A 12,559-nucleotide genomic window follows, 5' to 3' on the forward strand; every position below is an offset into this window, starting at 1 on the left:
CTTAACGGTACTAAGTCATTTCCTGTTTTTTGATTTATTCTGTGTGGGTGAGTGTTTTTTTCTTCTTTCTTCTGTTTCTGTCAGACATGTATTACAGCCAACTTGGACAAGTTGCTATACCTCAGTGTGAGTGGTAAGGCTATTTTTGGGGTCAAACTGCCTGTCTTGTAGTATGTACTAGTAATTGTAGTATGCTAGCTAATAAAATACCAGCAAGTCTTTTTAATGCCCAACTCAAAGTTACCATCAGCTAAAGTGACATGTCCATTTGCCTTTAATTTATTACATTTGAGTATCTATTAGGTGGTGGAGTTTCTTTCTTATTATAATAAAGGCATGCTTTGCTGTGAACAAACAAAATTTATTCCGTCGGCTTTGTACTATGCTCCTATGGGCAGTGTTTTTTGTTCATTCCTTATCTATAGTTTCAGTTTGTTGTCTATACTTTTGCTTCCCCATTAGTAAAAACATGTAAAATCAGAGTAATGGCTTTTAATAGCACCTATGTTGATAGATGTGCTGATGTAGACTAACATGTCTATTCTGCTTTTATTAATTTCATTTGTATTTTAGTTGGTCTGTGCATCAAACTGTGTGTGGATGCTCCGACTTCATCTGTAAATAAATCACTACACCTTCCTTACCAACACCCAGTGGTTATTTCAGTCTTAGAAAGTTCAATTATCTAACATTTTTCAAAACAAATAATAAAACTTGGAGGAGCCAGTGCATTGATTTCTCTGTACCTCACTAAGCCCAACACACATTTGCTGTGTTTAGTAGACTAGTGAAGACTGCAAATAGGAGTGTTTCCCTGAGAGACTAAGAAAAGAGAATGTGTTAAATACCAGTCTTTTGCCTCGAATAGGACCTGTAGGCCTCCCTGGCTGGTGGTGTTCATTCTCATCTGTCCATCTCATGGGTCCACGTGGATTTCCATTTCCTGGTCTTCCACTGGGCCCGTTTTGAGGCCTCTCATGTGGCTATCCAAAACATAAATGGGAATCACTTATCATCTCCATCGCCATCACAATCAACTCATAACTGCAAGGCCTAAAACACCTCCTTACTGGACGCCCAGAGTACTCTTCTGACCAGTCTTCATCTGACACTTGATCTCCATCTTCTGGGGCTGGTGTCACCAACTGCTCGTCACTTCTCTGCTAAACAAAACTGAAAGGTTACCAGGAATACATAACATGTCTCTGGACCTGTGTGTCTACACATGTCATACCTTAAAGTCTGCATCCAGGTTGGGTCCGCCAGAAGATGGAAACTCTTCGTCTTGCCATGGCCGCCCGGAATATGTCTGAAAAGAAAAAGACCAAACAGAATTCCGAATGACCATTTTAAAAACACAAAATGCTGTTATATATGGATAATTTTCATTATCAAAAGTGAGACCTGAGCAGCTGTTGCTGACAAAAGAATGGCTGCGATACACAGGAACTGCATTGCTTCTGAAAAACCTGCAAGGAAATGTTTAAATTAGAAAGCTGAGTCCAATCTATCAGCCTGTTAGTACTTACCGTATATCAGTATACTCACTCACCTGCACTGTGCAAGCTATGTGTGTGGCCCGTTTTGCATCGATACTTATATCACACATCTGATATTGAGACACCGCACATTTCCAAGAACAACACACCTTGTGTGCAACACAACAGTTACTTAACACGCTGATTGCTAATATCAACTTCATCCCGTAATTGTGTATAGCAACAATACATAATGACACATTCATCGGAAGTGACAAAATAAAACCTGGAAATGGTTTCTGATCATTACGTGAACTTGCTGTACATATGCCTTTGATATAGATTAGCAGCTAATTTCTAAAGCAAGAGGAGACAGGGACAAATCCAAGCTCCACTGGGTGTTGCCTGTTACCTTCGTAACCCACTAATGTGATTTGTAATCATAAAACCAGGTATTTCCTTGTGTGTTGTGTGCAACCTGTTTACCAGTTTGCCAAATACTGTAGGGTGGAGGCTGGATGTACTTAAAGATACCTACTTAGCAATAATACACTTACTTATAATATACAATTATGTATATACTGTGTGATCAATATACAATTCTTTTTGGTTATGCAAAAATCTATTTTTATGACAAATCTAGTGAACTGTAGTAGATTATTTGTGAGAGACATCCCTCTCATCCTGCCCAGGTGCAGTTCCTGTTTCTAATAATTTGTCACACCTTAAAATTAGGGTGGTGGTGGTAGTGGAAGACTTGTTGCACCTGTAACAGTATATAAGAGACACCCATCATTCAGAGCAACACTGCAACAACCTCCTTACTAGATAATCTCCTGTGGATACGGCAACAATACAGAACTTCTGTTTCTGTTGTTTCTGGGTGAGGATGGTTAAATACTGTTTTTTTTTATTATTTATGTAATTTGCCCAATTTGTTGATTTGAGCAGGTTTTTATAATGGCTTTTGTTTCAACAGGTCTAATCACAGGAACCATGCTGAAGGTAGTATTTGTGCTTGGATGCCTCCTGAGCCTCGCTCTGGCTCATCCTGTAAGTGTGGCATTCTCAATATCGTTGACAGTGATCATACATATTGTCTATGTGGAGATTATTATCGTAATAAAGTATGATGTCAGCTAATATTTTTTTTTTTTCTCTTTTTTTTCTCTTTACACAGCTGGAGATGGAGCACAAACGACTCACCCGCTCATACTCTGGCTCTCTCTCCGACTCAAGCTCAGAGGAGGTGATTTTCGTTTTCTGTCCTCTGAAGTGAATATAAGTTTCTGTCAAATTGCTGTTTCCTCTGTTGTATTTTTGACAACAAATATGTCTGATTTCTCCGGAGGCTGTCAACCAGCAGCTCTTAGCGATTCAGAGATTAATTGCTTCCCTCTTGACATCCGCCACAACTACCACAGCTGCAACTACTACTAAGGCCACAGCAGCAACCACCCCTGCTCCGGCTACCGATGCTGCTGTCGTCACGAACAATAAATGAAACAGAAATCAATAAGTGAATAAACGTCAGTACTGAGCCGATGTGTGACACAAGCTCTGCTCTGTGTCACCAATTTTTTATGTTTCTCTTTTCATATTAAAATCATGTTGTTTTAACCGGAGAGTTTGCACCCTCCCCTCTCTAGTTCAATTCAGTTTGTGGACAGAAATAAACTTCATCAACTGAAAACATGTTGACTCTGAATGTTTCTTGTTAAAATCCAGCGTTAGACAGATCTTTTATCTCAAGCCCCGCTATTTAGCAGCTTATGTTTTTCAGCACATGTTCCAGCTAAGACGGCCAGATAAACACGTAAAATAAAAAATGAATTCTGAATTCTTGCTTACTATTTACAAAACAATTTATTTCATTTAAGTTCATAGATAAATAATGAAAAACAGTTTTCTTTGGTTAATTTTGGTTTTTCAAAAGAATTTAGCATTCTCTGGTGATTATTTAATTAAAATACACTTTATTCTTAAATACAAAGTAAAATTCATAGATAGAATTTATTGTATTTTTTATCTGACACCTATTTATTTATTTATTTTTTTTTTCTTTAGTAGTGGTTTTCAAGAGTGCAACAGAGCTATTGTGGCCAAGCACTTTCCCTTGTGGATCAATAAAGTATATCTACGTCTAAGTCCAAGTTACAGTCAGCCTAGTGTTATGATTTTATCACATTTTGAACAGAATTACAAAAACTTCAGTCTACAGCTGATTCAATGACAGATAAAAACTCCCAAAAGAAGCGTACATGTGCAGATTAAAATAGAGAGCATTTGATCTTGAAGCCCATTTTGCATGGACTCAGCAGCCTACTGTATGAAAACAGTAGTTAAATCACAGATTTATGATTTTATGATTCATAGCACTGTGTTCCTTCATCCCTGTCTCAAACCAACAATAAGAAAAAAATCTTAGGATGCATCCATGAGTCACAGGTTCTTCATTTCCTGTGGTAGGGCTGAGGTTTAGCGTTCCACCTCATTGTGGTATGTTAAGCGTGTAAGTGTTTGATCATTGTCTAAAGGTCTCTGCGGTGAGCTCAGTGTCCGCGTGTTGTTATCAGTGTGGAATCTATTTTTTATCACAAACCAATCAGGCGTGTTCCTGACACTTTGTTCTCCTCGAAAAACACTGGCCCTCAAAGTGCAACACAAACAGTCTCACTGATGTTGCACCAATGTGAAATCAGTTGGTAGACCACTTAAATCATGTGTCAAGTGTTTCTGATTTAGTGTTGCTCATTGTACCCACATGGGAGAAATTGGCCCATTCCCATTTATTTTTCACTTCAATTTTTGTTTCAGATGAAGTCAGTTCCCACTGCAGTCCCCTCTATTTGGAAAATAGGAGCAGCACAAAGCTGAATAATGAAAACAAAATTATTTAATAAAGCATTGTGTGAATAATTATGACTAGAATATTTTACTGTTTTACTTTTTCATCTATAAAGAGGTGTATTTTAAATGCATAAAGTAATTTATTGTTAAAAAAGAACAGACTTATTGAAACACTGAAATACTAATTAAAAAATAGAAACTTTGAAGAAATAAAAAAAAATCTGATACAAAACTATTAATAATAAAAAATTAACTTAAGCATGACACTTAACTTTTAATGGGACTAAGAAGAGCAGGACTGCTGTTGATTACGCAGGAATCAGAATGTGAAGATTTTATGAATAATGCTAAAATCTATTTAAATTAGTTAACACAAAACAATACTACAGTAGTATTATACAAGTTCTGTATGCTTACCTAATATTCAGCACCATGTGATACAATATGGATCAGGCTTGTTCCAGTGCATCCCACAGATACTTGATCAGTTTGGGATCTAGTGAATTTGGAGACCAGGTCAACAACTTGTGCTGTTTTTCATGTTTTTTGAGTTGTTCAGTTGTTGTTTGAGTTTGTGTGTGTGTGTGTCTGTGTCAGGCTGCATCCTGCTGGGGAAGGCTACTGCCATCAAGGAGTGTCATTGCTATGGGGTGGGGGTGCCTGGTCTGGTCTAGGTGGGTGGCACATGTCTAAGTAACATCCACATGAATGCTAGGTTCAAACGTTTCCCAGCAGAACATTGTATTGTCACAAGATAGTCAGTGATATTTACTTCTCCTGTCTGTGGTCATAATGTTATCCCTGATTGGTTTATAATATAGTTATGTGATAAGTACATCCATGGACATATTTGGTAATGGAGCAACATTGCACAAAAACTCTGAAACAAAACACACTGATCTTTTTAATCCAAACTATATTTACAGTTGGCTAATTTTACCATGAGGACATGCACCAACTACATTAAGCTGTGCTCATCATGTCTGGTTTACACCATTTTGCTGTTTCCCAACAGTAACGAGATTAGGCCTTTGTTTTAGACGGAGAATGGACAACAAGGTTTAAGGATTATCTCCCACAAACCCATCATTTCACCACGTTTGACACCTCTGGGATAAATACATTATCAAAACACCGCTGACAGCTGATTGGATGACTGGGGGTGAAGTTTTTCTTTAAAAAGTACACATGGACGAACAGTAACCGTAGAACAAGTCAACATTTGACCTTACTTGTCGACTCGCTCTTGTCATTGAAGGTAATGTTTTTATCTATATGTTTCCCTGTTTATTAATGCATTGGGGTGTTCACTTTGTTTTTGCATTTTCCGTTTCTGCTATAGGAGGATTCCTGATCATTTTAACGATGAAACTGCTGCTCCTCGTCGTCGTGTGCTTCGTTGCCCTAAGTTGTGCCTTTCCTGTAAGTATTCATGTGGCTGCCAATGTCTTCTCTGTAAGTTTCTCTATATACCGAATGAAGACAAAAGACAGCAATGTGGGTTTTACATAGTTTGTGGTACAGTTGGTGATATGAAATTTTCTCTCTTAAAGGTCTCCGAGGAGAATGATAGAGTCAAACGCTCCGGGAGTAATGAGGTCAGATACTCAAACACACAAAATCCTTCTGTTCAATCGAATCGCATCAACTAAATATTAATAAAACGTTATATGAGAAATGTTTTCTTCTTCTTCTGTGTTTTCCAGAACCAAGCCACCAGCTTTCAGTCCAACCAGTCTCTGTTACTGTTGGTGCAGTATCTGTTGGCACGTGTTGCAGGTGTTAATATACCAATCATAGGGTAATGGGACAACAAAGTGGCCGTTGGAGAAAAGATGAATTGATGCTTAATGTTGTGTGGCATCCATTTCATGTTCAGTTAATTTTAAAACTTTCTGAAACTGAAAAATAAATCATGAAAGACATACATGTTCCTTTGTTTTGTTTTTTCTCCTTCAGAAGCATTTCATGCTGCTGTGCTTATTGAATCCAACGATACTGCTTTCTGACATACAAAAATTAAAAGGGCAGCAAGTAGTAAATACACAGCTTTGTCATTTGCCAAATAATTTGCGCTACGTGCTGACTGCATTGCCACATTTAATTGTCAGGGCAACTTCTTTACTGTTAATGAAAAAAAAATAAATAAAGTGACTCCTCATTATGAACACATATATATTTACTTTTAGTGGCAGCTAATCCAGAAAAGACTGTCCCCACAAATAAAAATGTCGCCTCCAAAGACAAGAGCGATGTTCAAAGAGCAGTGGGGTTGAATTAAAACACATGCAACCACTGGAGTCCCATATCTCACTTTTTAAATTAAATGTCTCACTTACATTCATCTGCTGGTTCACTGGGTTCATGAGTGAAAATGAATGCATTCTAATATAACAACCCCATACTGACTCACTTCATGATTGTTACAGTAGTGCTGTACGTTTATGCTGATTCAAAGGTAATAAAGGTGGTAATTTTCAACAGTATGATCATTTTTGAGGATGCAGTTTGCAGTGCTGGTAAAAACCTGATTAAATTAAACACAACAGTATTTTGTGTAGTACCATTACCCTAGCCCATTGACTAAAATAGAGTTGTCAAAATAATAGAAACATTTGTTAGTACAATTCAAAAGTACTGAAAACCTCTGCCTCCAAAATGAAAACACAGTCCAATCACAGTCGAATTCAACAACCTTGATGAAGCCAAGACTTAGTGCAGGACTACTACATTAGAATGCTTTAATTTTCAATAGTATACCTAATAAACTGGCATGAGAGTGTATATTGAAACTTTGCTTGTCTGTCTTTCAAAGCAGCGAAATGATCAACTACGCTCTGAGTGAAATCAGGTGTGTTCCCGACTAGTTCCCTCTCCGTGGAAAGCATGGCCGCTGCCTTCAAATGTACCTGACACATTGCAGTTGATGAAAACACAAGTACAAGCCGCCATGAAACACTTTTAGGTTGCACTGCAGTTGCAAATGACTGTTTTCCTCCATTCTGCAAACACCAAAAGTAGAACTACTGGCAACTCAGAAAACTTGAAGCTTGTCACAACGCAGTGAGTTTTTTGTCTCGTGACTTCCTGTTTTATTTTGAAAGGCAACTCTCCTCTCGTTTCAGGTCACTTGCCCTTCCCCCGTGTGTCACTGGTCTGATTGTCTTCCCTGATTCCTGATTGTTTCCACCTGTTTCCCGTTACCCTCGTGTATATATGGTCTGTGTTTTCCCTTGTCCTTTCCCTAGTGTGTTTTGTCTTATCGTGCACCCCAGCCTGTAATCAAGTCCAAGCTACAGCTCAGTCTGTTCTTTTACATCATTAATTGTTTCCTTTTTTCCTCCGTGTGAGTGATTTTTTTGTTTGTGAACCTGGACACTCAGTTTGTTTCCTACCACCGTTGAGTGAAGTCAGCCTCCAAGAGGGAGTGAATTTGACGAGTTTGTTTTGTTAACCTTGTTCTCTCCATTGAGAGTTTTTTGATATTAATAAAGCCTGCATCGTTTGAGAATCCATCTCTGCATCTGAGTCCTGTTTTGAGTCTCGGCCTGACAAAGCTCATCAACAACATGTCTCCTGCTGAACTCTTAAGAACAACTTTATTTAGTCTCGCTAAAACATCATTCTGAATCACCGTTTCCAAATCTCTGACACAAATTTCATCAGTTATTACGTTTTGTTCTCCTAGAAACACTGGCCTTCAAAGTGCAACACAAATAGTCTAACTGATGTTGCACCAATGTGAAATCATTTGGTAGAACACTTAAATCATGTGTCAAGTGTTTCTGATTTAGAGATGCTCATTGTACCCACATAGGTGAAATCGCTGAGTTTGTCCCATTCCCATATACTTGTAAGCATTTGAACATGTGACATGGCCCTGTGATGCCAAAACATGCATAAACACTTTTGACAGTAGTGTTTTGAATAGATCACACCAGTGTGTATTTGATTCTCTGTAAGAAATAAGCAAATGATAGTGGTGTGCATTATTGTGGAGGAAGGAATCAGTTTAGAGAAGAGAGAACATGGTTGTTGAAGTTGAACTCTTAGAAACTTGTTTAGAAACTTGACAAGTTGATTCCACAATTTCTGGATATGTGTTTAAATGTTGGGTGTGGGGAAAACTGTCATACGAGTGTCTATGAGAAAGATCGGGGCAAACTGCCACCTCTGAAATTGCCTAAAAGTGGTGGGCACTGGCCAGCAGGAGTACTCTATAGTTAGAGGTACAAGAACAGAGATCTCCAACAGTGACAGCTAGACTACTATACAACTACAATAAAATGTACCATTTATTGTAAAAAGTACATTGACACATGTTTCGATAAAATTCTCTGAACCATCCAGGGGCATCCAGAGCAATTAGCTGTATATTTCAAAAGTGCAGGTAATTGTTTTCAGGAGTCATGCACAAACAGCATTAAGCTGTGTAGCTGTGTACGTGAGTCATGTACCAATGACTTCTCATTGCTGTTTCCTCACAGCAATGAGATTATCTCCCAGCTTTACACGGGCAGTGGATAATAAACTTCAAGGATTATCCCTCCCAAAACACAATTTCTTCACATTTCACACATCCTGGAAAAAGAGAAAATCTTCAGCTCACTGGATGACAGGAGGCTTAGCTGTTTTCTCCAAAAAGTTCTTCAGATGGACAGTTTAATCAAATAATTACAAACAAATGCAACCCGTTTATTAGAAAATATTAAAAGCCATTAGAACTGAACCAATAATAACCGATGATAGCTATTAAGTAAATCGTTTAGGCGTGTCTTTGTACCTGTTTCCCCATCTTGACATGTGGGTGTGGCGGATTTGCTAATAAGTGTAATTTCCCAACAGTGCAGTATGCAAATGAGAGCAATTCCACTCCTGTAACTGTATATAAGAAAAGCTCAACCTTCAGAGCAACATTCCCACAATCCTCTTGACTATCTGCAAGACAGTCGGCTGAATTTGTGAAGACTTGACGGTAACTATAAAAATGTGTGTTGTGTGTTCTGCGTGATGTTGTTGGACTGGTAATGGTTTTGCTAATATTTTAGACTCATTCATCTAAATTATTTTTGTTTGTTTGACTAGTGTGATCACTGCAACCATGCTGAAGGTAGCTTTTGTGCTCGGATGCCTCTTGAGCCTTACTCTGGCCAGTCCTGTAAGTTTAACAGTGTTGTGACTCATAAAATGTATCTTGTACGGTAAAATCCCAACAACACATTTACAGCCTCTGTTTTCTTACAGCTTGAACAGGCGGCCAAACGAGTTGCACGCTCCAGTTCTGACTCTGATTCCAATGAGGTGAGTACATAGTACATTGTTTGTCTTCCAGATTTAAACATCCAACGCACCTGGCTCCCTGTTATCCCTGTTATTATCACATTGCTAGAGAATCATTCACTGTGTTGTGTACGCTAAACATTTTGGATTATCTTGCAGGTCACCAACCTTTTCAATGGTAACCTTCTTCAGGATCAGTTGCTCCAGTTGCTTATTGCCCTCATTCAGCTACAAACTACTACTACCACGGCTGCCACCACCACCGTAGCTCCTAATGGAAAGTAAAATCTGATGGAAATGTGTGCTGAATGACTCTGAGAACAGACAATTACATGTAAACATGTCAATCAAAATCTCATTGTTCTCTGCACTATGTTCTAAATAAACTTTTGAAATGGAAAATATGTGGACTATGTATGTTTGTTTTTCTTAAAAGTAATATATATATGAGAAACATAATGTGTTTCATTGTATGATGACTGGTAGACAAATGAATGAATGAGACCTACTGTAAATTAGAATTTATTTGTTGTTATATAACAATAAGATTTATGAGCTTCTTGATAAATTTCCGGATTCCTGCAATGTTCAAGACCACAAATACAACAACAACGAACAAACATAACACAAGATCCATCAGAACCCTGTCTATTCTGATGGATCTTGAAAGCCGCGAGAGTTACACGCAGTGCCCAGGTATTTATGGAGCTTTCAAAATATCAAGATTTAATTTTAACCTGGTAAAAAAAAAATAACAATAAATAAATAAAATGGATACAGATTAAGGTATAAGTACAGTACCAACCAAAATAGAAGTGGTAAAATTACAATCACAAGATTTAAACTAAAAGCTACATTCACAAAGCGTGTTATCAAAGTCAAACTGTACTTTTGGAAGATCTTCAGTATGATTGTCTCCTGAAATGGTATGCATCATTCTAATTTCAATAAATTTAGCTTTCCAACGACGTACAACATGTGTTGGCACATAGGTAGGAGGCTGAGTTAATAGCGGTTCAGTTGCGAAAATAGCGGATGTCCATCCACGGGCCATCCAAGCGGCAAGGGGTTCAAATAAGTTTGCATGTTTCTATGGTAATTTCAGGTTCGACAAATGCCTACATAATGAGGATGTGTTCAACATTTGAAAGTGAATCAGCATATTTGAGACAAAGAAACACTTGATTATAGACAAATCAAATGAAAGTGAACATAAATAGGTGGTACATATCACATCGTCCACTTGTCTCAGATAACTGCATTCTGTAAATGGTTCCTCACCTTGAAATGTGGAGGTGGAAGATTTCCTAATACTTGTAATTTCCCAACAGTGCAGTATGTTAATGAAATGAATCTACTCTGGTTACTGTATAAAAGAAAAGCCCCACATTTGGAGCAACATCACCATAACCCACCTGGCTATCTACGAGACAGTTTGCTGAAGTTGTGAAGACCTGACAGTAAATATAACATTCTTTAATGTTAATGTGTCTATGTTTTCAGCATGTTGTTGAAAACAGTTTCAATATCTGTGTGAGTGTCCTTGTTTTGTAATTTCCAATCAACCTACTTTTTCTTTCAGGGCGACTTTGCACCTAAACGAGTTGCATGCTCTCACATCCGTGGCGTGAGTGCCTTGTTTGTCCAGACATGCCTAGATTTCAACATTCAACACTTCTGACCGCCCTCTGTCATATTTCAGTTACAGTTCTGTACTGTATATGTGACCATAAATGTTTCTCTTGCAGGGCCACCGTCCTTCTCACCACGGTCATCGCCACCATCATCATCCACCTCCTTTTACGAATCCACGGTTGCTCCAGTTGCTTCTTACCCTCCTCCAGCAACAAGTTGCTGCTACAACTCCAACTAGCACCACTGTGGCTACAACTACTACAACAGCAGCAACCACTCCTGCACCAGCTACTACTACTATTGAAAAGTGAAATCTGAAAACTAGACGATAAGGAACAAAACTGCTTTAAAACAATTTGTGCTTCCTCATTAGTTCTAAGTAAACATGTCAGTCAAAATCTCCTTGTTCTCTGCAGTATCTCCTAAATAAATCATGAATGGAAAATATGTGGAGTATCTTTGTTTTTCTTGAATATCATATATACAAGAACCACTACTGGAACATTCTATAAGTTCGACCTGTTTTTGACCGCAAACACACAGCCATGAGTTTCAGCTCAATGTTGGCAGAACCACATTTACGGAGTTAAACTTTGCACATGCTGAAGAGTTAAGAGTTATCACCGACCCCCACTCCTGCATGTCGCCCACACTGGAGGCCACACAAGTGGTGTGAGAGGAAGGAGAAGAGGGGTAAACGTGGAGGGATCCAGGCTAGGCTAGTGGCTAATCCACACAAGTCGGCTGACCCCACCATTGTATTGGTAAACGTACGGTCTTTGGATAATAAAATGGACCACATCCGACTACTACACTCAACTCTGTGGACAGTGAGAGAATGCTGTGTCTTTGTATTCGCGGAAACATGGCTCAACAATGACGTCCTGGACCGTGCCATTCAGCTCAACCGGCTAACATGCTACCGAGCAGACAGAGCTCTCGTTGAAGGAGGTAGGACCTGCAGCGGCGGGCTCTTTCTTTACATCAATGATGCCTGGTGGCTGTTTACATCCCTCCCAGCTCCAGCAACAATAACAGGAGAGACACACTGAGTGAACTGTACCAGCACATCATTGAGCAGCAGCAGCCCACCCAGATGCTTTTCTCATCCTGGCAGGGGACTTCAACCACGCTGTTTTCAGGAGTCATGCACAAACAGCATTAAGCTGTGTAGCTGTGTACGTGAGTCACGTACCAATGACTTCTCCGTTTCCTAATAGCAATGAGATTATCTCCCAGCTTTACTCGGGCAGTGGATAATAAACTTTGAGGATTATCCCTCACAATTTCTTCACATTGCACACATCCTGGACAAA

At 38.8% G+C, this 12,559-nt stretch overlaps 1 long non-coding RNA gene across 1 annotated transcript; it reads left to right on the forward strand.

The window, feature by feature from the left end:
• Positions 1 to 5,665: 5,665 nt before the first annotated feature.
• LOC311499338 lies at positions 5,666 to 6,708 on the forward strand. The gene is made up of 3 exons (XR_014699446.1): positions 5,666 to 5,750; positions 5,882 to 5,926; positions 6,035 to 6,708. It is a non-coding gene; the product is annotated as an uncharacterized lncRNA (long non-coding RNA).
• The last annotated feature ends 5,851 nt before the right edge of the window (positions 6,709 to 12,559 follow it).

The sequence above is a fragment of the Chelon labrosus genome, assembly GCF_963514085.1.
Source record: "Chelon labrosus genome assembly, chromosome: 2".
In the NCBI taxonomy this organism is placed as follows: domain Eukaryota; kingdom Metazoa; phylum Chordata; class Actinopteri; order Mugiliformes; family Mugilidae; genus Chelon; species Chelon labrosus.